At 43.7% G+C, this 24835-nt stretch overlaps 1 protein-coding gene across 1 annotated transcript in view; it reads left to right on the top strand.

Annotated features, from left to right (window-relative positions):
- The window catches only part of MEGF6 (multiple EGF like domains 6), a 224544-nt gene that overhangs the window by 5650 nt on the left and 194059 nt on the right, over window positions 1-24835 (top strand). The window lies entirely within an intron of this gene.

Below are 24835 nucleotides of genomic sequence, written 5' to 3'. Positions count from 1 at the left end.
CCGCTTCAAAATCATCAGGCTGTCCTTGTAATGCACGGACATACCAGGTCCTCCAGAGGGAGAGATGGTCTTTGTTTTGGCTAATAGATGAGGGTCCTGAATAGGGGATCCCCATTGAAATGAATGGGAATTACAGAGAATAACCAGTACTTTAACTGGGATTCTTGGAATAGGTCATTATAGTGGAAAACCACGTCATGTTCACGCTGCCCATAGGGAGGGGGATGGAGTCAAAGCCCGTTTTTCCACCCCTGGCAGGAGGTCCCATATCAGTCACAGAGGTTCTCTCTATGCTGGACCCATCTGGGGTGAAGTGGAAGTATTCTTCTCCATCACGAGCTTCAGACTCCCTGTTAAGGGGGTACAATGACTGTGTTCTGCTGGGCTCACTGTGGAGGCTGTTATTGGAACACTGTGGCTAGCATTGCTATGGAGCCATTTTATCTGTTACTGTTATGGGGGCATTGTAGCGGTCAATGCTAGGGAGGCGCTGTAACAGTATTATGGAGGCGCTTTAGATGTCACTGCTAGGGAAACACTAGCGGTCTCTTCTAGGTAGGCACTGTAGCGGTCACCGTTATGGAGGCACTTTAGCAATAACTGCTAGGAAGACATGTAGCGGTCCATGCTGTGGAGGCACTGCAGCGGTCCATGCTGTGGAGGCACTGCAGCGGTCCATGCTGTGGAGGCACTGCAGCGGTCCATGCTGTGGCGGCACTGCAGCGGTCCATGCTGTGGCGGCACTGCAGCGGTCCATGCTGTGGCGGCACTGCAGCGGTCCATGCTGTGGCGGCACTGCAGCGGTCCATGCTGTGGCGGCACTGCAGCGGTCCATGCTGTGGCGGCACTGCAGCGGTCCATGCTGTGGAGGCACTGCAGCGGTCCATGCTGTGGAGGCACTGCAGCGGTCCATGCTGTGGAGGCACTGTAGCGGCCGCTGTTACAGGGTACTGTGGTTGGCCGTGTTCTGCTGAGGGCACTGTGGCAACTACGGTATTTGGAGTACCATGGTTGGCAGTGTTCTGGGGGCCTTCTGGCTGGTACTATTATGGAGGGGGACATTATAGCATCTGAAAGGGGATAAGAAAAATGTACCTGAAGATCTTTCTAATTTCCTACATGTTACCAGTTTATAAGACAAAGCCACTAAATACCTGTGTGATGTCAGTGCCAGGTCCGCAGTACGTGACATATCTGATGTGTGGCACTGGGGACGGCAGGTGGTGGCGAGTGTTGCTTTTCCTGCTGACTCCTGGAAGAATACCGGCTCCTGCTGGTGTGATGCCAACAACACGCAGTGCCAGGCTGATATTCAATAAATGTGACACAGGCGCCCAACAGGGTACAGTTACCGCTGTACGTGTGTCAATCTAAGCGCCATGGAGAAAATACCAGGCAAATGCTGCCCTCCGGTCATGTCAGCCGGCAGGAAGGAGAGACGGGAGCGATCACTGCGCATTTCAATCAATTTCTCGTCTATATTAAAGTGCCTGCGTCCTGCCCGGCGGCAGCCGTTATGTATATGGCACAGTATGTTACGTACCCCATTAAAGTCTGTGCCCTAAGGAAGCCACGAAATAGACGGGAGACACAAAGTTCCCTATTGGATAAAATAGCTATGATTTAGTGTTGGGTCTCGGCCGCCATCTTTGACTTTCAGGAAGTGTCACTACATGTTGGTGTCTCTTTTCATCTATGTTGCTAAGTAGTGGCCCTAACTTATTAGGGCCCCTTTCTAGTAAACGGAGCAGCTTTAATATGATTAATTTATTATTACATCAGGAGACGGCAAATAAAGCACTGTACCTTTAAATAGGGCATCGATCAGAAACCTAAGGGGTACATGGGCACTAAATAGCCATACGATGGTGGCCACATTGCATACTGAAAATGAGGCGTAAAATAACGCCCCGTCGGAACAGAACGCCGTTTTTCACATTGAACTCAATGGGCAGATGTTTGTAGGCGTTCTGCTTCCGATTTTTCTGCTGGTTTTTCGGGACGTTTATGGCCCGAAAAACGGCTGAAAATAGCCTGTGTGAACATACCTTAATAATGATGACCAAATCCATGAGCCCAGATCATTGCACCCCAGTGCAGATAGTTATTGTTGGATGTCCTTTCTATTATGTAGCCTGTAACAGAAGACCAAATAAAGGCAGTAAATATAGTATAAAAATTACTCAGGCCCGTATAACCCTGGAAATGCTGTAAAGTTTTTGAAGTTGGTTAAAAATGTTAAATTTTTTGGATTTGCGTGGAGCCCATTGGAATTGGTGTAATATTTTGCCCTCTTATTCTCAAGTCTGATACGAAAATTTCTCTACTTTTTCCAGTTACACATTTTTACCTCCAACCATGGGCCTGTATATAAGGTATTTTTACCTCCGACCATGGGCCTGTATATAAGGTATTTTTACCTCCGACCATGGGCCTGTATATAAGGTATTTTTACCTGCAACCATGGGCCTGTATATAAGGTATTTTTACCTCCGACCATGGGCTTGTGTATAAGGTATTTTTACCTCCGACCATGGGCTTGTGTATAAGGTATTTTTACCTCCGACCATGGGCTTGTGTATAAGGTATTTTTACCTCCGACCATGGGCTTGTGTATAAGGTATTTTTACCTCCGACCATGGGCTTGTGTATAATGTATTTTTACCTCCGACCATGGGCCTGTATATAAGGTATTTTTACCTCCGACCATGGGCCTGTATATAAGGTATTTTTACCTCCGACCATGGGCCTGTATATAAGGTATTTTTACCTCCGACCATGGGCCTGTATATAAGGTATTTTTACCTCCGACCATGGGCCTGTATATAAGGTATTTTTACCTCCGACCATGGGCCTGTATATAAGGTATTTTTACCTCCGACCATGGGCCTGTATATAAGGTATTTTTACCTCCGACCATGGGCCTGTATATAAGGTATTTTTACCTCCGACCATGGGCCTGTATATAAGGTATTTTTACCTCCGACCATGGGCCTGTATATAAGGTATTTTTACCTCCGACCATGGGCTTGTGTATAAGGTATTTTTACCTGCAACCATGGGCCTGTATATAAGGTATTTCTTACCTGCAACCATGGCCTGTATATAAGGTATTTTTTACCTCCGACCATGGGCCTGTATACAAGGTATTTTTACCTCCCACCATGGGCCTTTATATAAGGTATTTTTACCTCCCACCATGGGCCTGTATATAAGGTATTTTTACCTCCGACCATGGGCTTGTGTATAAGGTATTTTTACCTGCAACCATGGGCTTGTGTATAAGGTATTTTTACCTGCAACCATGGGCCTGTATATAAGGTATTTTTACCTGCGACCATGGGCCTGTATATAAGGTATTTTTACCTGCGACCATGGGCCTGTATATAAGGTATTTTTACCTGCGACCATGGGCCTGTATATAAGGTATTTTTACCTGCGACCATGGGCCTGTATATAAGGTATTTTTACCTCCGACCATGGGCCTGTATATAAGGTATTTTTACCTCCGACCATGGGCCTGTATATAAGGTATTTTTACCTCCGACCATGGGCCTGTATATAAGGTATTTTTACCTCCGACCATGGGCCTGTATATAAGGTATTTTTACCTCCAACCATGGGCCTGTATATAAGGTATTTTTACCTGCAGTCCTTTATATAACAATCAATAGGAATGGCAAAAACATCCCATGGGCAGAGCTCAGACTGAAAGGCTTTTCTATCTCTTGCCCAACACTGACACTTTAAAACATGGACCTGACGATTTAATGCCTCCTGACGAGCTGGCACTTGTTGGAGCTCCTTGTTGTCAACAACTGATAAGACCGCGGGAGAGGCGGCCGGGGATCTGGTGAACAATACAGCGTTTATCTGTTATTAAATGATTCATGAAAAAATCGACATGGAATGTTCTATTCACGTGCGGAATATTCTGAGTCTGTGTATCTGGAAAGTTATTTGTTTCAGAAAGTCCGAGCCGGAGCTAAAATATTTGTCCTCGTGGATTATTGCCCCTAGAAATGTCTAAAATAATATTATTATTATTATTATTATTATCATTATATTTATGTAACTGTTGTTGTTACTCGTTTTATTATTAATATTATGTATATATTTTTATTAGGCCCAGTTCACACGGGACACCAAAAAAGAGTCGAAATCGCCTCCCATTGATTTCCCATTGGAGAGAATTAAAGTGGCATGTCCTTTCTTGCGGTGGTTGCGCCACTGAACAGAAAAAGCGTCTTTCACTGCGTTTTTTGCCCTCTGCCCTCAATGGCCACGGAAGAAATACACTGTGAAAAATGCCACAAAAAAACACAGGAAGTTCAAAATCTGCCTCAAGGAATTTTGAGACAGATTTTTCTGCCTGCAAAATACTCTGTGTGAACTAGGACTTAGCATGATCACTAATTCTAACCTATGGGGGTCACCAACAAAATCCAGACCATTTGTGATTGCGGGGGCATAAAGCAGCACGTAAACATGAGATTTTACGTGACCCCCCCCCCCCATAACTTTTTCATTTTTTATTTAGGCCCGCGGAATGTCATCTGTGAGCCGCCGAAATTGCGGGCCATGCTCTTGGCCGCGTCCATTATTTTCTATGAGCCGGGACCGCAGAACGCGGCCATAATAAGACATGTCCGTTCTTTCTGTGGTCCAGGCTCCTGGGCCATGCACGGACCGTGGTAACCATGGTCGTGTGCATGGGCCCATAGAAATGAATGGGGCTGCAATTCTCCTGTGGATTTTCGGGGGAATTGCGGCCGCAAAAGCCTTAGGCCCCATGCACACGACCATAGTTTTCATCCATAATTTCGGATGAAATTGCAGACCCATTCATTTCTATAGGCCGCATTCACCTTTCCATATTTTTACGGATGTTTGTCCGTGCCGTAGAAATGATACGCAATATAAAGAACATGTCCTATTCCTGTCTGCAATTGCAGCACAGACTCGCTCATAGAAGTCTATGGGCGCTTCTGCAATTGCGGACGCCTACGGACAGATGTGCATCCGTAGCCGTCGCATCCGTATTTGCGGACAATAAAAACCCTTACGGTCGTGTGCATGATGCCTTACTCCACTTGGAAAACGACACTAATATTTGCTATTCAGGAGCCTGGAAAAGCAGAAAGTCACCCCTATGTGAGCTGTAATGGTACCCATCTTAGTTTTCACCCAACTTTCCCAAAATCAGATAAGTTTCTGAACAGAAGAACCTGTTTAAAACCTGATGAATCGGAACGGTGGTTGCTACTTTTTCCACGGCTTGAAACCTTGTTGCTGCACCCTCCAATACATAGTTATTCTACCCTCGTGTACAAGTCGTCCGACCTCCGATCAGGGGCGTTAAGAGACGTGCGCACTGGTGACGTGGGTAGAAGCGCCAGGTCATTTACTGCATTCACAGGTACTGCATGAGAGTTGCCAGGGAAATCCTCTGTATTGTTACTCGGTGGCCATGCTGCAGACAGTTGTTGCCGCTGCAATGTAATAAGCTTTTGTGCACAAGTTTATTTATTTTCATTAGTTTTAATTGACATTTAATTGGCTTTCATCAGCAGCAAAGAATGTACTTCAGTGCCTGTAGAGGAGACCTTATTGCTGCAGGGAGCTAGAAAGCAGAACCCCCCCCCCCCCCCCCCCACAAAAAAGTTAATATGTCATATTATTCACCTTCCTATAGGTGGCAGCGTGATACTACCCCTTAGGCCATGTTCACATGACTTCTTTTCAGGCGTATTTCTTAGAGTAAAACGCTCCTATTATGCTTCGAACTACACGTAAAATACGCCTGCAATCCGCTTCCTATTCATGCCTATGGGGAATACGCTGCGTAGTTTATAAGAGGCATATTTGTTCACTGCTGAATTTAAAAAACACCTCCTAAATATATGCTTTGAAAAAAAAAAAAGAAGCGACATGTCACTTCTTTGGGTGATTTACAAGTTGATTTTTTTTCAAATTTTCCAATAAAACTTCAAAAAATATGTTTCGAAAATCCCCCTTTATTGAACGCTTGAAAAAAGAAAAAACACTTTGAGAGTCAACTCCAAAAACTCCTGGATTAAGGCCCCGTGCACACGACCGTAGTATTCGTCGGTAATTGCGGACCCATTCATTTCTATTGACCATGGACACCTTCACGTATATTTTCGGGAAGGTGTCCAGACTGTAGAAAGGCTCCGCAAAAGATGGGACATGTCCCATCTTTTGCATTTTGCATCATACTTTGTATGGGAGCACGGGCTGAAACTGTGAGCAGCGGTCCGCGGCCGCCCGTGACCGTAATCGCGGACCGTGATTATGGGCATGGCGGTGTGCATGGGGCCTTAGAGGGTGTTTTCTCTTGAAATCTGCCTGCACATGTGCCGTGTGAACATAGCCGGTGCTCTAGGGCCGCTTGTACAGAACAATAGGAAGTCCCACATGATTTGCGCAATTGTGTTCCTATAGGGGCTCTTTCTTTGGGGACCCAAAAAGTATGTGTAAGGAAGGTCCAATTTTAATGGGTTCTGCTCAATACTTCTTTTACTGCTGAAATGATTGGTCAGCGGCCTTTTGCCTTGTTGTTGATCCCCAGGGACACCCCTACAGGAGGAGCCATCACAATCAGCCATTCACTAAAACAGCAAATTTAGGAATAGATGCCCCATGTGTCAGTCACACAGACGTCACATACATAATGCATGTTCTCCAATGTGTCCAGTACATGGCACCTGCTGGGGATTGCGGCATCATGCAACTTTTACTTTTGTAGTAACGATTAATGTCCATAGGAGTAGAGCCCCATGGACAAGACAGAGCCCCCTATGGTCCTGTATTACTCCTGTATAGAATTGGAGCCATATAGGTGGGGGGTACAGTATGGGCTCATAGATTTCTATGGGTGCCATATTACGGATCCATAATATGGCGCAGACATGACTGTGTACAAAAGCCCTTCGATGCAATGATTTATATTAAAACATAAGGAAGTTGCATGATCCGAATTGCTTGAATGTCATATCTCGCACCCCTAGTCTTAAGTCTAGTAGCGGGCATCGCATGGCACAGGTAGGCATCTAACACTAGCGTTACAGTCAGGACTCCTGTCCATGGGTCATGAAAAAGATGGGCGTTTGGGTGAACAATCCACCAGTAAAAAAATATATATATGGCCAAAATTCCATTCGAAAAAAACGTGGACATTAAGAAATTCCCCCTGCGCCCCCTAGTGTCAGAATGGCGCAAGTAATGCGCCAGTCAGGAATACCGAGCGTCCGTAAACTTTCACATTTATTTCCAGAGTTGTGAATCTGCTACAATATTAGTGGGAATTAATTACAAATTATTCTGAACTAATTAGAATTTATTATTTTACATAAGCTCTCGTTAATGAGATGGGGGGATTTATCTAATTCTGAATATTCATGTGATGCGTTATCACTGCTGAATTAAGTCTGACTGTAAGCTCATAGGACCAGGGGTCGTAAGGGCGATGCTGTCTGTCTGTTAGATTTGACTAAGCCGAGGCCGGGTCACACGCTGGATGCCGCCATCTTTTGTATATGGCCCTCAGCCTATTCCCAATTTGGAGTTCCGGGCGCCAATCTGCATGTCTTAAAGATGCTCCTAAAGTGGTCAAAAGTACAAGCCCGGGGACCCTCTCCGCACCCAGTAGATTTAGTTGATCTCGAGTCCTAGCTTTATTCTCTCCCATGTCTTGATGCAGAAACCCCCAACAAAGAATTCCTGGCTCCGTCAGTTTGGGCAGAGGGTCACTTAGTGGAACAGTTTAGTTTGGATGAGGTTTAACATAGCCGCTCTATATTTCGACGTCTTAATGTGACATCTTGACGCTCTGTTAAGGAGAAACAGAGGCAATGTCTTCTAAATACACCGGCTCACCATGAACTCTGAATATTTAGGAAAGACCGGCCAGAATGACACATTGGCCATATACAAAGGAGCCTGAGAACGAGCGATCTTACTGATTCATATGAGCCCTATAGAGCTAATAAAAGGGGTTCCCCCATCTGGATCCCCTTTAATAAGCCAGATGAGAGTGCCTCTCGCTCTTGTGGACGCAACTTGTCTGTGACTTCAATGGGCGAAAAATTTTGGTAAATTGCCCAGCAACAAAGCAGCCGGTTTCTGGAACCCCTCCGCCCCCCACAATCAGCCCTCCATTAGAAGAACCAGTGTACAACCCCCTTTAAAGTGAGGCCCCACGGAGATGGCAGAAAATTGCTTAAATGACCGTCCATAAGCGAAGATCTCTAGTGGTCGCTTGAATGAAGGGGCTGTGGCTCAATGTATGTGCACTACAGCTCCATCAACATAATACAGAAACCTCCGTACTTTCAGCTGAAGGGGCTCAGTGACTGGCACAGCTCCTTGGCACCTTCGTTCTAGCCATCTGTAGGGGTTCCCAGCTCAAGAACTACTTATTTTCTTACATGTCCACGTAATACTGCAATACAGCGCTGAGATAATAGTGCTGCCATACAGTGCCCAAATACCAGTGCTACACAGTGTATATACAGTGAAGGAAATAAGTATTTGATCCCTTGCTGATTTTGTAAGTTTGCCCACTGTCAAAGTCATGAACAGTCTAGAATTTTTAGGCTAGGTTAATTTTACCAGTGAGAGATAGATTATATAAAAAAAAAACAGAAAATCACATTGTCAAAATGATATATATTTATTTGCATTGTGCACAGAGAAATAAGTATTTGATCCCCCACCAACCATTAAGAGTTCAGCCTCCTCCAGACCAGTTACACGCTCCAAATCAACTTGGTGCCTGCATTATAGACAGCTCTTACATGGTCACCTGTATAAGAGACTCCTGTCCACAGACTCAATGACTCAGTCTGACTCTAACCTCTACAACATGGGAAAGACCAAAGAGCTTTCTAAGGATGTCAGGGACAAGATCATAGACCTGCACAAGGCTGGAATGGGCTACAAACCCATAAGTAAGACGCTGGGTGAGAAGGAGACAACTGTTGGTGCAATAGTAAGAAAATGGAAGACATACAAAATGACTGTCAATCGACATCGATCTGGGGCTCCATGCAAAATCTCACCTCGTGGGGTATCCTTGATCCTGAGGAAGGTGAGCGCTCTGCCGAAAACTACACGGGGGGAACTTGTTAATGATCTCAAGGCAGCTGGGACCACAGTCACCAAGAAAACCATTGGTAACACATTACGCCGTAATGGATTAAAATCCTGCAGTGCCCGCAAGGTCCCCCTGCTGAAGAAGGCACATGTACAGGCCCGTCTGAAGTTTGCAAATGAACATCTGGATGATTCTGAGAGTGATTGGGAGAAGGTGCTGTGGTCAGATGAGACTAAAATTGAGCTCTTTGGCATTAACTCAACTCGCCGTGTTTGTAGGAAGAGAAATGCTGCCTATGACCCAAAGAACACCGTCCCCACTGTCAAGCATGGAGGTGGAAACATTATGTTTTGGCGGTGTTTCTCTGCTAAGGGCACAGGACTATTTCACCGCATCAATGGGAGAATGGATGGAGCCATGTACCGTCAAATCCTGAGTGACAACCTCCTTCCCTCCACCAGGACATTAAAAATGGCTCGTGGCTGGGTCTTCCAGCACGACAATGACCCGAAACATACAGCCAAGGCAACAAAGGAGTGGCTCAAAAAGAAGCACATTAAGGTCATGGAGTGGCCTAGCCAGTCTCCAGACCTTAATCCCATCGAAAACTTATGGAGGGAGCTGAAGATCCGAGTTGCCAAGCGACAGCCTCGAAATCGTAATGATTTACAGATGATCTGCAAAGAGGAGTGGGCCAAAATTCCATCTAACATGTGTGCAAACCTCATCATCAACTACAAAAAACGTCTGACTGCTGTGCTTGCCAACAATGGTTTTGCCACCAAGTATTAAGTCTTGTTTGCCAAAGGGATCAAATACTTATTTCTCTGTGCACAATGCAAATAAATATATATAATTTTGACAATGTGATTTTCTTTTTTTTTTTTTTTTTTTTTTTTTTTATATATATATAATCTATCTCTCACTGGTAAAATTAACCTAGCCTAAAAATTCTAGACTGTTCATGTCTTTGACAGTGGGCAAACTTACAAAATCAGCAAGGGATCAAATACTTATTTCCTTCACTGTATAATACCACGGCCAGCATCATGACTTGTTTCTAATAAGCTGCCGGGAAAGGGACTACTCTTGATGATAATGGGATTTTGTAGGTCCCTGAAATGCAAGAGGTTCTGCAGCCATTGGCCTTTTTCCATGCTATAATTCAGATCTTAAAGGGTTATTCCCTTCACAGACATTTAAGGCATATGCACGCTAGGTCGGCTGTGTCCGTTATTTCTAAAGAACAGAATGGAGAGAATGGCCGCCTCAGGTGGGGAGGGACAGGGGTCGAGTGACTCCGGTTATGGAGAAGGGTGAGGTCCCAGTGCTGGTTTCCGCATCTATCAGACATTTATGACATGTCCCTTGGATATGCCATGAATGTCTAATATGAGAGTAACCCTTAGGCCTCATGCACACGGCCATGATTATGTGATCACGGCCTGCGATTGCAGGCGCGACCGGCTGCCGACAGCCGCGGCCCGACGTTTTCGTGCCGTGCTCCCATACAAAGTATGGGAGCATGGCCCGTAAAAACGAAAAGTAGGACATGCTCCATAATTCCCGGCACGAACACCCCTCTTTTAGAGATACGGAAAGGTATAGAACCGGGCCAATAGAACCGGGCGGGCCTGTAATTGCGATCTGCAATTACGGAGTTTTTTTTTGTTTTTTAACTGTCGAGTGCGTGGGGCCTTAGTCTGCATATTGAGAGTGTGGCCAGCACTGGAAATTATTCCCACTAAACACTTTTGGCCCCATGCACACGACCGTTATTTTACAGTAGGTTTGTGTGTTATACATTTTTCAACAGATAGCACACGGATCCGTTCATTTATAATGGCTCCATGCACACAGTCATGGTTTCCACTGATCCGTGTGCCGGCCACGGGACAGAGACACAAAACTTAGAACAGGTCCTATACCAGTCCGCTTTTGTGGCTTGGTCTCACCCATTCAATTAAAACCTATGGAACATACGGAACGGATACGGAAGACACACTGATTACACACGGACCGCAAAAAAAACAGACAACGGATCCGTTATTTATGAGCCGCAAAATACAAACTGTTGTGTGCACGTGGCCAAAGGCTGAGTCCACACGTTACTGCGGATCGCTGCATTTTTGTGATGTACTTTTTTGTCGTTTCTTTTTACAGGTGAAACGCGTGTTTCACCTGTAAAAACCGCGCAGCCGATAACTAGCATGGCAATTTGTAGTAAAATGCATGCATTTTGCCATATAGCACACTACCGCAAATTGTGTAATGGATTCCCTTATACGTGACCACACGGGGCCTCGTAAAGAACAACTAGTACAAGCAAAAAAGTTCAAACAATCACATCCTTTCTATCATTGTATTTCCTGCACAAAAAATGTTGATGGGAACCAATGAGTCTGTGTAATGTAAGGAGGGTATCGAGATAATTCCAGCCCTATATATAAAATGTGGAATCCCGACGTTGTGCGCCTTTTAAAAGGTTTAGTTATTGAATTGAGATGTGGAATAGGGAAAAAAAAAACAAAAAAAACTTTTTTTTTTTAGAATTACCGAGCAGGCAATTTATTGCCGGGCGCTGTGCCACCATGATCCTGTCCACTGCGCAGGTGCCTCCTGTGTGCCTGGCAGCCAGTCAGACTGGGAGTTCTGGTTCACTGTGTTTACCTGGAATGAAGCCAGAACTGGGGCAATGTCTGACTGGTTTTAGGCTCAACTTGTGTACAGTAATTACCTGATGGTCATCGCTGATCACCCGATACGTTGCTGTTTAGGTGATTTGTACCATTTCTTCTGCTCATTACCTTTATAGTTTAAAATGCACAAAACTTTAAGAACCCAGAATTTCTTATATAAAAGAAGCTACTGACGACATAGAAGTCTACACTTCATTACAAAATGTGGGAGCAGTATTAGGGTATGTTCACACTGAGTTTTTTTGCAGGCAGAAAATTCTGCCTCAAAATTCTGTTTGGAATTTTGAGGCAGATTTTGATCTACCTGTACGCGGTTTGCCGCGTTTTTTGCTCGCGCCCTTTGAGCGCCACGGGCAAAAACGCAGAGAAATACGCTTTCTCTGCCTCCCATTGATGTCAATGGAAGGTCAGAGATGTAAACGCCCGAAGATAGGACATGACGCTTCTTTTTTCTGCTCGCAGTAAAAAAACGCCTCCGCCTCCCATTGAAATCAATAGGAGGCATTTTCTGGCGTTTTTTTGACGCGGTTTCTGTGTGAACTGACCCTTATAGTAGTTATATTCTTGTATATAGGAGCAGTATTATAGTAGTTATAGTCTTGTATATAGGGGTAGTATTATAGTAGTTATATTCTTTTATATAGGGAGCAGTATTATAGTAGTTGTTTTCTTGTATATAGGGGGCAGTATTATAGTAGTTATATTCTTGTATATAGGGGGCAGTATTATAGTAGTTATATTCTTGTATATAGGAGCAGTATTATAGTAGTTATATTCTTGTATATAGGGGGCAGTATTATAGTAGTTATATTCTTGTATATAGGAGGCAGTATTATAGTAGTTATATTCTTGTATATAGGGGCAGTATTGTAGTAGTTATATTCTTGTATATAGGATCAGTATTATAGTAGTTATATTCTTGTATATAGGATCAGTATTATAGTAGTTATATTCTTGTATATAGGGGGCAGTATTATAGTAGTTATATTCTTGTATATAGGGGGCAGTATTATAGTGGTTATATTCTTGTATATAGGATCCGTATTATAGTAGTTATATTCTTGTATATAGGGGGCAGTATTATAGTAGTTATATTCTTGTATATAGGGGCAGTATTATAGTAGTTATATTCTTGTATATAGGGGCAGTATTATAGTGGTTATATTCTTGTACATAGGGGGCAGTATTATAGTGGTTATATTCTTGTACATAGGGGGCAGTATTATAGTGGTTATATTCTTGTATATAGTGTGCAGTATTATAGTAGTTATATTCTTGTATATAGGGGGCAGTATTATAGTAGTTATATTCTTGTGTATAGGAGGCAGTATTATAGTAGTTATATTCTTGTACATAGGGGGCAGTATTATAGTAGTTATATTCTTGTATATAGGGGGCAGTATTATAGTAGTTATATTCTTGTATATAGGAGGCATTATTATAGTAGATATATTCTTGTATATAGGGGGCAGTATTATAGTAGTTATATTCTTGTATATAGGAGCAGTATTATAGTAGTTATATTCTTGTATATAGGAGCAGTATTATAGTAGTTATATTCTTGTATATAGGGGGTAGTATTATAGTAGTTATATTCTTGTATATAGGGGGCAGTATTATGGTAGTTATATTCTTGTACATAGGGGGCAGTATTATAGTATTTATATTCTTGTACATAGGGGGCAGTATTACAGTAGTTATATTCTTGTATATAGGGGGCAGTATTACAGTAGTTCTATTCTTGTATATAGGGGGCGGTATTATAGTAGTTATATTCTTGTATATAGGGGGCGGTATTACAGTAGCTATATTGTATATAGGGGGCAGTATTACAGTAGTTATATTCTTGTATATAGGAGCAGTATTATAGTAGTTATATTCTTGTATATAGGAGCAGTATTATAGTAGTTATATTCTTGTATATAAGAGCAGTATTATAGTAGTTATATTCTTATACTGCAGAACAGCGTTAGTGTTTTGTCCAAAAAGATGTTTCTTCTTTTAAGAAAGGTATGTATTCATTTTAGCTATAAAACACTGATATATAGTTTTACAATTGAATATGAACTTACGCCTCCAGAAACAGGTGTCTCTTTATGTGTTGTGGTAATGGTGGAATGTATGTGTCACGTCAAAGTAAAATGTAATTTGTAAATTAACCCATTATGGAAAAAGTATTGGCCCCCATATACCATACAGAAAGAGAAACGTATTACATGGCACCCACTCAAATACATTGCTCTTTACAGCGGCTTTCCCCTCTGGTTAATAGAGAGGGGTCTTGAGCTTAGTACCCCGCTCCATGACATCTGTATGCCCAAATAGGGCATATGGACAGGGGTTTTCCTAATGGGACAACCTCTTTAAGACTGGACTGGGCTACTCCATGGAGCCAATACACCCAAAAATGTATAAGTGGCACGTAACTTCTCAGCTGTGTTCTATTGATGCAATAAAATGTCTTATTGCCAACCACTCAATAATTCAGATTGACTCCTGATTCATCTGGTTAGCTCCTAAAGCCAAGAATGAGTCGTCCATCCCTACATTAAAGGATTAGAAAAACATGGCTGCTTCCTCCTGCGTGCTGTCAGCTCCGTTCCCCCCCTGACAGCCGCAGCCACGAGTCAGCAAGCGCTGGCCCCAGCCTCCTCAGGAGACACCAGTGCTCGCGTCCACTCGCCTCAGCCGGATCCCGTAGGGTGCGTACTGGACCTTGTTGATGAACTTTGACCCGTGAGTACCCTGGACTATGAGGGGTCCAGCCCACTAGTTCTATGCCTGAGCGTTGATGTGTTCCCTAGTTTGTGTATGTGATGCCCTCCTAGTGTGTTTTCTGTTCCAGTTCCTGTTCCTTGCATTTCCATACCATCCTGGTCGAGCACTGTGCTGTGCTAAAGTCCTGTCGTGCTGTTTCCACGTCTGACCTGCTTCACCTCGCCTGACGTCTACCTGCTGCCTAGTCCAAGCCGAGCCTGCCCTGCTGCTGTCTGAGCTGCCACAGGTACCTATAGAACTATAGACTTTCACCTGCTCCCTGTTGGCCAGCTGCCTTACCACCAAGGCGGTACAGCCCACTTGGTCCAAAGACGCTTTGTGACAGTATGCGCAGGCCCAGGTCACGCGGGGGTCCGTAAGACCCGGGATCTGATTCCTCATCATTTCTGGTGGCCCACGCTGCTCAAGGATATTATGGACTTCGTTTCTTCCTGTTCTGTATGTGCAACCAACAAGGCCGCTCACTCCAGACCTGCTGGTCTACTCCAGCCACTGCCTGTGCCCAATGCTCCCTGGCATCATATAGCTATGGACTTTATTACAAACCTGCCTCTCTCTACTGGATGCAGTGCTTTCTGGTTGGTGGTGTATCGATTTTCGAAGATGGTCCACTTCGTTCCTCTGACCGGTCTTCCTTCTGCTCCTCAGTTGGCCGAGCTGTTCGTCCAACACATCTTTCGCCTGCACAGCTTGCCACAGCATATTGTGTCTGATCGGTGGGTTCAGTTTACCTCGACGTTCTGGAGAGCCCTCTGCGGACGGCTTGGTGTGAAGTTGGACTTTTCAGCAGCCTACCATCCTCAGTCCAATGGTCAGGTCGAAAGGATTAACCAGATCTTGGAGAACTGCCTACGCCACTTCATTTCCAAGCAACATGATGATTGGGTACAGTTGCTCCCATGGGCAGAATTCTCCTACAATAGTCACACCAGCGAGTCTACAAGGAATACACCGTTCTTCATTGTTTACGGCCAACACCCACGAATTCCTCTCCCGGTGCCCGATACCTCCGAGGTACCAGCGGCTGACTCCACGTTTAGAGACTTTCTGCAGATCTGGCTACGGACTCGATCCTCCATCCTAATGGCCGCATGAAACGGAAGGCTGACACAAGGATAAGAGAACCTCCTCAGTTTCCTCCTGGCACAAAGGTCTGGCTGTCTTCCAGGAATATCCGACTAAGGGTGCCATCATGCAACTTTGCTCCAAGGTTCCTCGGACCCTTTGAGATCCTACAACAGATCAACCCTGTCGCCTATAAGCTTCAGCTGCCTCCTACCCTCAAGATCCCCAACTCCTTCCATGTATCCCTACTGAAGCCGGTGGTCCTGAACCGCTACACCAAGACTCCTAGACCTGTGGTTGCCTCCAGCGGCCCTTCAGGCACCTTTGAGGTTCAAGAGATCCTGTACACCAAAAAAGTGAGAGGAAAGACCTTTTATTAGGTGGATTGGAGGGGGTTTGGTCCTGAAGAAAGGTCTTGGGAGCCAGAGGAGAACCTCAATGCTCCTGCTTTTCTGAAGAAGTTTCTCTCTTGCTCTGGTCCCAAGAAGAGGGGGCGTAAGAGGGGGGATACTGTAATGTCCATGGCTGCAGGCTGTCTGCTCCGTTCCCCCCCTGACAGCCGCAGCCACGAGTCTGCAAGCGATGGCCCCAGCCTCTTCAGGAGACACCAGCGCTCGCGTCTACTCATCTCAGCCGGATCCCGTACGGTGCGCGCGCACACTCGTGCCTGCTCTTAAAGGGGCAGCGCGCGCACCTTACCTTGTTGATGAACTTTGACCCGTGAGTACCCTGGACTATAAGAGGGGTCCAGCCCCCTAGTTCTATGCCTGGGCATTGTTGTTTTCCCTAGTTTGTCTATGTGATGGCCTCCTGTTCCTTGCATTTCCATACCATCCTGGTCGAGCTCTGTGGAAATGCCCTTTAATATAAGCTGACAACATGGCTGACCCAAAAAAGTTTGTTACCCTTCAATACTCAAAGTTCTGTCCTGGCACGATAATTATAAATATTACTGAAAAGTGATGTAAATGCTGTTTTATAAATTCAGGATTTTTTTTGTAATGTTTGATGGGGATAATATTCAAAATAAAATCTTTTTTTAATTGCATTTTAAGTTATTCCGAAATAAAATTATAGCTCACATTTTGTTTTATGGCACTTGCCTCCTCTAATTAACTCCCGTTATCACCGGCGCAGGGCTGTATTTAAACCTCATTTCTGCCATAAAGCGCAATATAATAAAAGCCTTTAAGAAGACCTTTTAGCTTTCATGTGATACCTGACTGTTCCTTTGGTCTCCGGTGACCTATTATCTGAAGTTTAATGATCATCCATTAAGAAAAGATAATGAGAATGATAAGTATGACACATTCCTAAATATATGCTTTGGAATAAGCTCATTACTTAGGGAATATGTATCTGGAGTTGCCGGTTTTCAAATACTGAAGCAAATAAGAAATAATATATATAATATATATATGAATATCAATATAATGCAGGGTAGCATAACCGTATGAAAGCCTAAATCTACCAAAAACCTTACTAAAATTGAGACCTGACTGCAGTTAATCCCATTAACCCTCTTCCCGGTGATGTCACACTACCAGGGATTTATTCTCCCTATATCTCAGCTTCCAGGACCCCCTCTGTATTAAAGACCCATCTCCAGTAATCTAGTCCCTATAACTTTAATATTATAATTGATATTAGGCCCCTCTTTCAGTGACTTCACATAACAACTTCCTCTGGTTCCACAATTTCTCTGCTCTTACTGTAAAGAATCCCTTCTATGTTTGTGCTCAAAGATATAAATTTTTGGTTACTTGACCCCATATTATTAATCAGCAGAAAAAATAACCCCAGTGATCACCTTGTTCCTTCATGTCACAGGCAAGGAAAGGGGCAGCTCCACAACTGGAGGACCCCACCAAACAGCCTCTCATATCTCAGCTTCCTGGACGTTTGCACGTGTGACATGGGAGGATTTTGATATCTGGAGTTACTCTTGAGTTTTTAGGTTTTCAATGGAGACTGGAATTGAAGCAGATCCTGGTCCAAGGCTTTAATTTTTTAGTTAAAGGGGAATTCCTCCGGAATTTATCTTGCGGTATGTCCTAGAGATGTCTTGGGAGATCACATTGATTCCAAAAACAAATCTGTGTTTTTGAGTTTTCAAGAAATAGACATGGAGATCTCCAAGCAGCACTGAAGGGAGTTGAAGCCTTAAAGAAGTTTACCCACAAAACACATGTATCCACAGGATAGGGGACACTTGTGTGATCGCTGGGGGCTCGACAGCTGGGACCCCAGTGATTAGAACGGGGGAACCGAAAGTCCTCCAATATTCTCCATGAGAATGAAGCGCTGGTGCACATGCTCGGCCATCGCACCATCTCTATGGGACTTGCGGGACCGCTGTCTTCGGCAGCTCCATAGGAATGAATGGAGCGCTGGTCGAGCATGTGCACCAGGGCTCCATTTTCATGGAGCATATCAGGGGAACCTCAGCGATCACACAAGTGTCGTCTATCCAACGTTTGATGGCATGTTTTTAAGAATTTGAGGTGGGTGGGAGCTCTCGGACCCCGAGTGGAGGAGCAGCTCGTGGGGTCTATGGGAGTCCATGGCATATGAAAGCCGAGTGAGCACTGGTACCCTCATTCTTGGTTGGGGTGCCAGCAGTCGGATCCCTGTAGATCACACTTTTATAGCATATATTCAATGGATTTATATTCTTCTCAGTTTTCCTTATTTATTGGATCACTCCTGCTCATAAACAGGGACAATAAGAAAATCTTAGGCAATTGCCGGTTACGAGTTTCACTAATCTGAGTAGAGGGTTTCAAAAATACCAAAAAAATCCCATAGACCTGGGAAGTAGAATTCTTGACTCCTCTCCTATCCTGACATTGTGTCCTGTTGCCGTGTTTGTCATTATTTTCGGACATCGAGAGCAAAATGTATAAAAGATTATTTTTTTTTCTTCATCCTGGGCAGGGATCGTAGTTCTGGATTTGAGATGTGTAATGGCTGCTAAGGGCATTTTAAGAAAAGTCCTTGTACCTTGACATGTTCTTTGCAGCCCTCTCATCTTCACGGGGATCTTTTACCCCTTCCATTCCGTCACATTATCTGCTACATGTCAGGTCCATTCTTCACAGGAGACTGATAGGCACAGGAGGAGATTTGTGCAAGGAGCGACTCTGAAAATAGCCGTCCCTGCAGGTTAGAGCGCTCCCTGCTGTTTCCCCCTAAAGGTCTTAAAATCAAAAAATCAAAATAGAGATTTTATTTGCCGAGAACTCAACACAAAATACGCAGTTTACTGCTCTGTACACCCAACCTACGGCGAATATGGACACCGCTTATTTTCTACAGTACAAAAGATATTTCTGAAAATATTCTCTCTAGTTTGTTAAAGGACATTATTCAGAAAAGTCGATTCCAAAAGAGGGAAAAAAAAATGGATACCTGTCATATAGACTGCTATGGGGGCCATGCCCAGGAGGGCATCAGCTGGTTGGGGCCAGCCGAGCCTTCTCACTGTTGGCCACCTCCCGGTTCCCCATATGGATGTACTTCAGACAGTGTTAAGGCAATGTGAAAGGAGAACTGCTGGAAGAGCGATACTAGAAGAGATTATGTGCTTGTGTCCCCATGACAACACTTCTGGCCCCAGCGCTTGGACAGCTCACGGTTATTATAGACGATGGGCCCCATAGCAAAAAATGAGAATCTAGTGTTTACTATTCTAGTTAAAGTCAGAAAATGAAAGAAGACCCTATGATAAAACTGCCAGAAGATGGCAGTAGTGGGAAAGATCACTTTTTTTTTTTAAACCACATACTACAGGTGCTTTAGTATAGGTAGGGTAATTCTCCTGTAAGACACTGAAGAAGGTGAGGGCCAAGTTCGCGAGGTAGAAAGATCGGGGAGTGTCTTTCTATGGGATCCTGGAGTGTTTATTTGCCCCTCTGGGGTGTGTTTCAGTCATTATCCTCTGTTCTGATTGGCTAATTGATAATGGAGTTGGGGCCATGTGAGTTTTTCATTCAGGCATAGGTTGTATGTCCGTGGCTAAAGCTATACCTGGCCCTCCATGTAACCCCCAATAACGTCACATGCCTCTGTATCTAAGTATGACGCGTTGTATAAAATCTATCTGTTAGGCTGCGTTCACGTGTTGCATTTTTGCTGCGTTTTTGAACTGTTAGTGAGAAAAACGCATTTAAAAAAAGTATAAATTTTTTAATTACCCACGCGTTTTATAAAGTGTTTCAGCTGTAAACCTATAACTAGTATATTTACAACCAGATTACAGCTAAAACACTTTGCTTTGTAAAACGCATAAGTAATTAAAAAATGCGTAAGTTTTTTTAAAATGCGTTTTTCTCCCCAACAGTTCAAAAAATGCAACATGTAAACCCAGCCTTATGAAATATATTGGTATAATGAGGTTTCTCCGTCTTGCAGGATTATATTAGTCGGTGCCTCATTTTATTCTATAATCTCGGCTGGGTGAGTTCTGGACACTGACGGTTTACGCCCCTGCTTAACATTACAACCCCTATCATTTGTAACATTACAGATCGCACTTGTAAAAGGTAATCTCATTCATCCCGTTGCCTGAATACAACTTGAACCTCTTAAAGGAACACTCCATTTAAAACCCATACTGTGTTACACCTAGCGCAGCAACTGATGGGGCGGGGCATGACTATCTCTTTGGTTTTCTGTGAATAGATGTCATGCTCCTCCCCCTTTGGCCTCTACGCGAAGTATACAGTATCAGTTTTGCCTTGAGTTTTCCTTTTATTTGGGTTTAAGTTGTCATGCTCCGCCCCTTCAGGCTCTGTATAGACATTACGCAGCATTTCAGCCTTACTTACCTGGAGTGTTCCTTTAATGTTCAGATAATGGTATTTATAGTTTTTGAACTCTTTGTGAACAAACAAGATGATTTTTATTTTTTTATATATATAAATCTGTTCTGAGAGCGGTGGGCTGTAATTGCTTGTACGGTAGAAGACCCTGTCGGTCATTACATTATCCTCTCGCCATTGGATACCATTAAAATTATAAATTGAATTTCAGAACCGCGCGTCTAATTTGTGCCGTTCTGGGAAAATAAAAAAGAATCTTCAGAAGCCGCTCAACAAAACTTCTCAAGTCCCGGAATATGACATGAACTCCGGAGCAACTTCAGATAACAAGATGTTTTCTTACCAATCTGAAATTACTTGGTGGCTGCCGGCGGCTCCTGATTGCGGCTAATTATGTTTCTCAATTGTTTTAGCGATAATAAAAAGTTCAGCTTCAGAAGTAAGGCCACGTTCACACACTTTACAAAAAACGTCTGAAAATACGGAGCTGTGTTCAAGGGAAAACAGCTCCTGGTTTTCAGCCATTTTTGGAGCTGTTTTTCTATTGAGTTAATGAAAAACTGCTCCAAAAACGGCTCCAGAAGTGACCTGCTCCTTCTTTTTACGGGGCGTCTTTTTACGCACCGTTTTTTGAAAATGAGGCGTAAAAAAAACGCCCCGTTGGAACAGAACAAAGATGTCTGTAGGCGTTCTGCTTCCGATTTCTCAGCCATATTTCGGGACGTTTACGACCTGAAAAACGGCTGAAAATAGCCCATGTGAACATACCCTAAGAACGTGGTGATCCCTCATTTAGGATACTTATCTATTAGGTAGAGAAAGAGGGCAGCTGTGCTCTGGAGGACACGGGACATCCATTTATTACACATTCATGTGTAATGCTTAATTTCCCCTCTGGGGGCGCTGCAGGGAAATTGAACACTTTCTAAATGGTTCCCTCATAGGTTACAGACTAATCACTGGGGGTCCCAGCAGCAGGATACCCTGTGATTAACTTATCCTCGGGAAACTCTTTTAACAAATAGGATGGTTCAAAATGGACACCCCCTTTAAAAGTTACTCTAAGGCCCTGTTCACACTGAGTTATTTGCAGGTGGAAAAAGCTGCCTCAAAATTCCTGTAGGAACACTTGCTTTGTTTTCCGTGGCGTTTTTCACCCGCAACCATTGAGCGCCACGGGCAAAAAACGCCACCAAAAGCGTGATCTCTGCCTCCCATTGCCGTCAATGGGAGGTCAGACTGAAATTCCCGAAGAAAGGGGCTGTTGCTCCTTTTTTTTTTTGGTAAAATCTTTTTTTATTTGGTTTCATAATTACAAAAATGAACAAGTGAGTAAAGGTATGAATACATGAACGTGATAGTGAATGGTAAATGTCGGCATTAGATAATTCAATAAAGTCAGCGTGTCCGAGTACATCTTGGGCTGCGTTCATAGCTGCGTCAGGGCCCTGTTCCGACATTCGTCTGAGCTATCCGTCGGTATGGAGCCCTGACTGACACAAACTGAATGGTGATGGATCCGGTGCCGATGGTTTCAGTTTGTCTCCGTTGTGCGAGGGTTCCGTCGTTTTGACGGGATGAATATAGACTACGGTCATCCCTTGTATGACTGTTAGAGCAGTATGTAGCAATGATGATAAGGCTGGATTCACACGAGCATGTTCGGTCCGTAAAGGACGGAACGCATTTCGGCCGCAAGTCCCGGACCGAACACACTGCAGGGAGCCGGGCTCCTAGCATCATAGTTATGTACGACGCTAGGAGTCCCTGCCTCGCTGCGGGACAACTGTCCCGTACTGTAATCATGCATTCAGTACGGGACAGTAGTTCCACGGAGAGGCAGGGACTCCTATCGTCGTATATAACTATGATGCTAGGAGCCCGGCTCCCTGCAGTGTGTTCGGTCCGGGACTTGCGGCCGAAATGCGTTCCGTCCTTTACGGACCGAACATGCTCTTGTGAACCCAGCCTTAGGGTTGCACCATCCTCACTTCCAACTGGAACTTAGAAAAGAAGCTCGTAAATCTGGTAAATTAAGACCACCCTTAGGTTCTTCGGAATCATTGGTTTTTTTAGCGCCATCCTAGGGCGTTTCTGAGTCCATATAAAAGCTGAGAAAGATGAATTGAGTTTAATAATATCTTTGTGTTTCAGCGGCAGCGGAACGGTCTGCATCAGATATAATATCTTAGGAAAGAGGATCCTTTTAACCCGATGACATTTACCCATAAAAGATAACGGGAGGTGTTTCCATCTGTTTAATTCAGCAGAAATTTTATGTATCAATGGAGGGTAATAGAGGGAGTATGGAGACTCTGGAGTGCGTCCTATGTCAAGTCCCAAGTATTTAATAGAATACCGTCACCGGAATATCTAGCGGGAAAAAAACGCCTCCGCCTCCCATTGGAATCAATGGGAAGCTATTTCGGGTGTTTTTTGGCGCTATTTCCAACGTGGTTTTGCATCAAAAACAGCACCAAAATAATCAGTGTGAACTAGGCTTGCAAAAGAATAAATAGTGCTGAATAAGGAGCAGAACTTCAGCTGTTTGCACATTGAGCTGCTGCCGCCTTTCTATAGTAGGAGCTGGGCTGATTTATGGATTTTCGAGCTTTTACTTATCAGTGGCATTTCACCCCTGTGCTGTAAAGGAGGATGTAACGGACAATTTATTTTCCCATCAGCGTTGGGTGAGATCTTAATCCTGGTAGATACAGTGTAGGAGGCATTAATGATCCTGTGGCAATTTTCCAAAGAATGGAAGAATTATCTCAACTATTTGCAATAAATTCCTGCTATAGAAAATAAATAACAGAGCGCAGGCTGTAATATTTCCATTGCTTCATGTAATTGCTTTAGTTTTATGATCTACACATAGAGTAAGGGAAGCAATCAATTAAGTCTTTGCAAAGAAATAGTCCAGGGAAATTAAGTTTAGTTAAAAATATCCGTAAAATTACATTCTACATCTATGTAGAGCAGAAAAGCATATAAAGACATATATCAAACACGTATAGGCGTAGAACCCTGCCCTAGACTAGTCTACAAACCACGCTGTACAAGCTAGTGTCTCTGTAGTGCCATCTGCTGGCCTTAATTGGTACTGCAGAGGAGTTCTATTTCTCCTAAATAATATTGTCATAAGAAATTATTGGGTAATTCCCATGATTAACCTTCCTTGCATATTAATTTGACCACCGTGGCACCACTAATTCCAAAAATGGGGTATTACATTACAATCCCCCATTTCTACATGAACGTTATAGCATGTGGGACATATTTCCCATAGATCACAATGGAGTATTACCAGGCATGTGCAGCTAACTTTCCACCTGGAAAGAGGGACCAGACACCCGTTATTGGGATCGGTGGGGGTCTCAGCGGACAGCCCCTTCATGAGAAATTTTTGGCATATCAAATCAATATACCATAAATGTGGGAAAAATGGCATAGAAGAAAAGATACAGTAAAAAAATGCAGCAAAAATCTGCACCGAAAGCATCACGTGTGGACATGCCTTTATGGGCATGGCTTGTTACAGTGTGTCAGAACTTGAGACCTTCAGCTGTGTGAGCAGGACTAGGTCAGGTTGGGTTTTCAGCACTGATTTGAACGTTTCCAGTCAATGACAGCATGCAGAGATCTTGAAAATGGTGAGAAACTGAAACACAAAGTAAATTATAAAGTTGCAGAACTTTTCATTATACGCGGATTAAATTTTATTCACGAAAGACTGGGAAGTCCCATTTAAATACAGATGTGAATATACAGGACGTGTTCTGCTTCCTGGTTGCCACCCTGGATGAAATAAATCTTTCTATTTTATGTGTCCTCTCGGCTTCAATGCTTCTCCTGTCATTTCTATATCTGAATCTGGCTCCATAGAGCGATTCCTGCAGGAAACAAAGTTACACATTGATAAGACTGTCCGCACCCACTTATACTTGGCATGATGGTACAATGTATCTGATGCCGTTCTCAGTTTTACTTCCTGTCAGCCTCCCACTCAGATACAACTTAAAGGGAATGTCTCATGTATTTAATTTAGTGTCATTAGATAGATGTAAGTCGGTAGAAGAGAAATAATGTGTTTGCTATTTAAAAAAAAAATAATAATTCCTATTTATTATTATAACCTTTGCCCATATTAGAGTCACTCACTTTCTATCTGTATTCTCCCTATTGACAGTGCAGCATTGTGTGTGCGCTTTATGGCAGCTGCAGAGAAAGAGAGTTAATGGACAGAAAAGTGTCCATAGAAAAATCCAGTCTCTAGGAAGTGATGGAGTATTACCCCTCCCCCATGGAACAAGAAGTGTAAGGCTGGGTTCACACGACCACATTAACGTCCG

This window comes from Rhinoderma darwinii, chromosome 10 (genome assembly GCF_050947455.1).
Source record: "Rhinoderma darwinii isolate aRhiDar2 chromosome 10, aRhiDar2.hap1, whole genome shotgun sequence".
NCBI lineage: Eukaryota > Metazoa > Chordata > Amphibia > Anura > Rhinodermatidae > Rhinoderma > Rhinoderma darwinii.
Note: the sequence above shows the minus strand (reverse complement) of the source record. Positions and strands in the feature narration are given on the sequence as shown.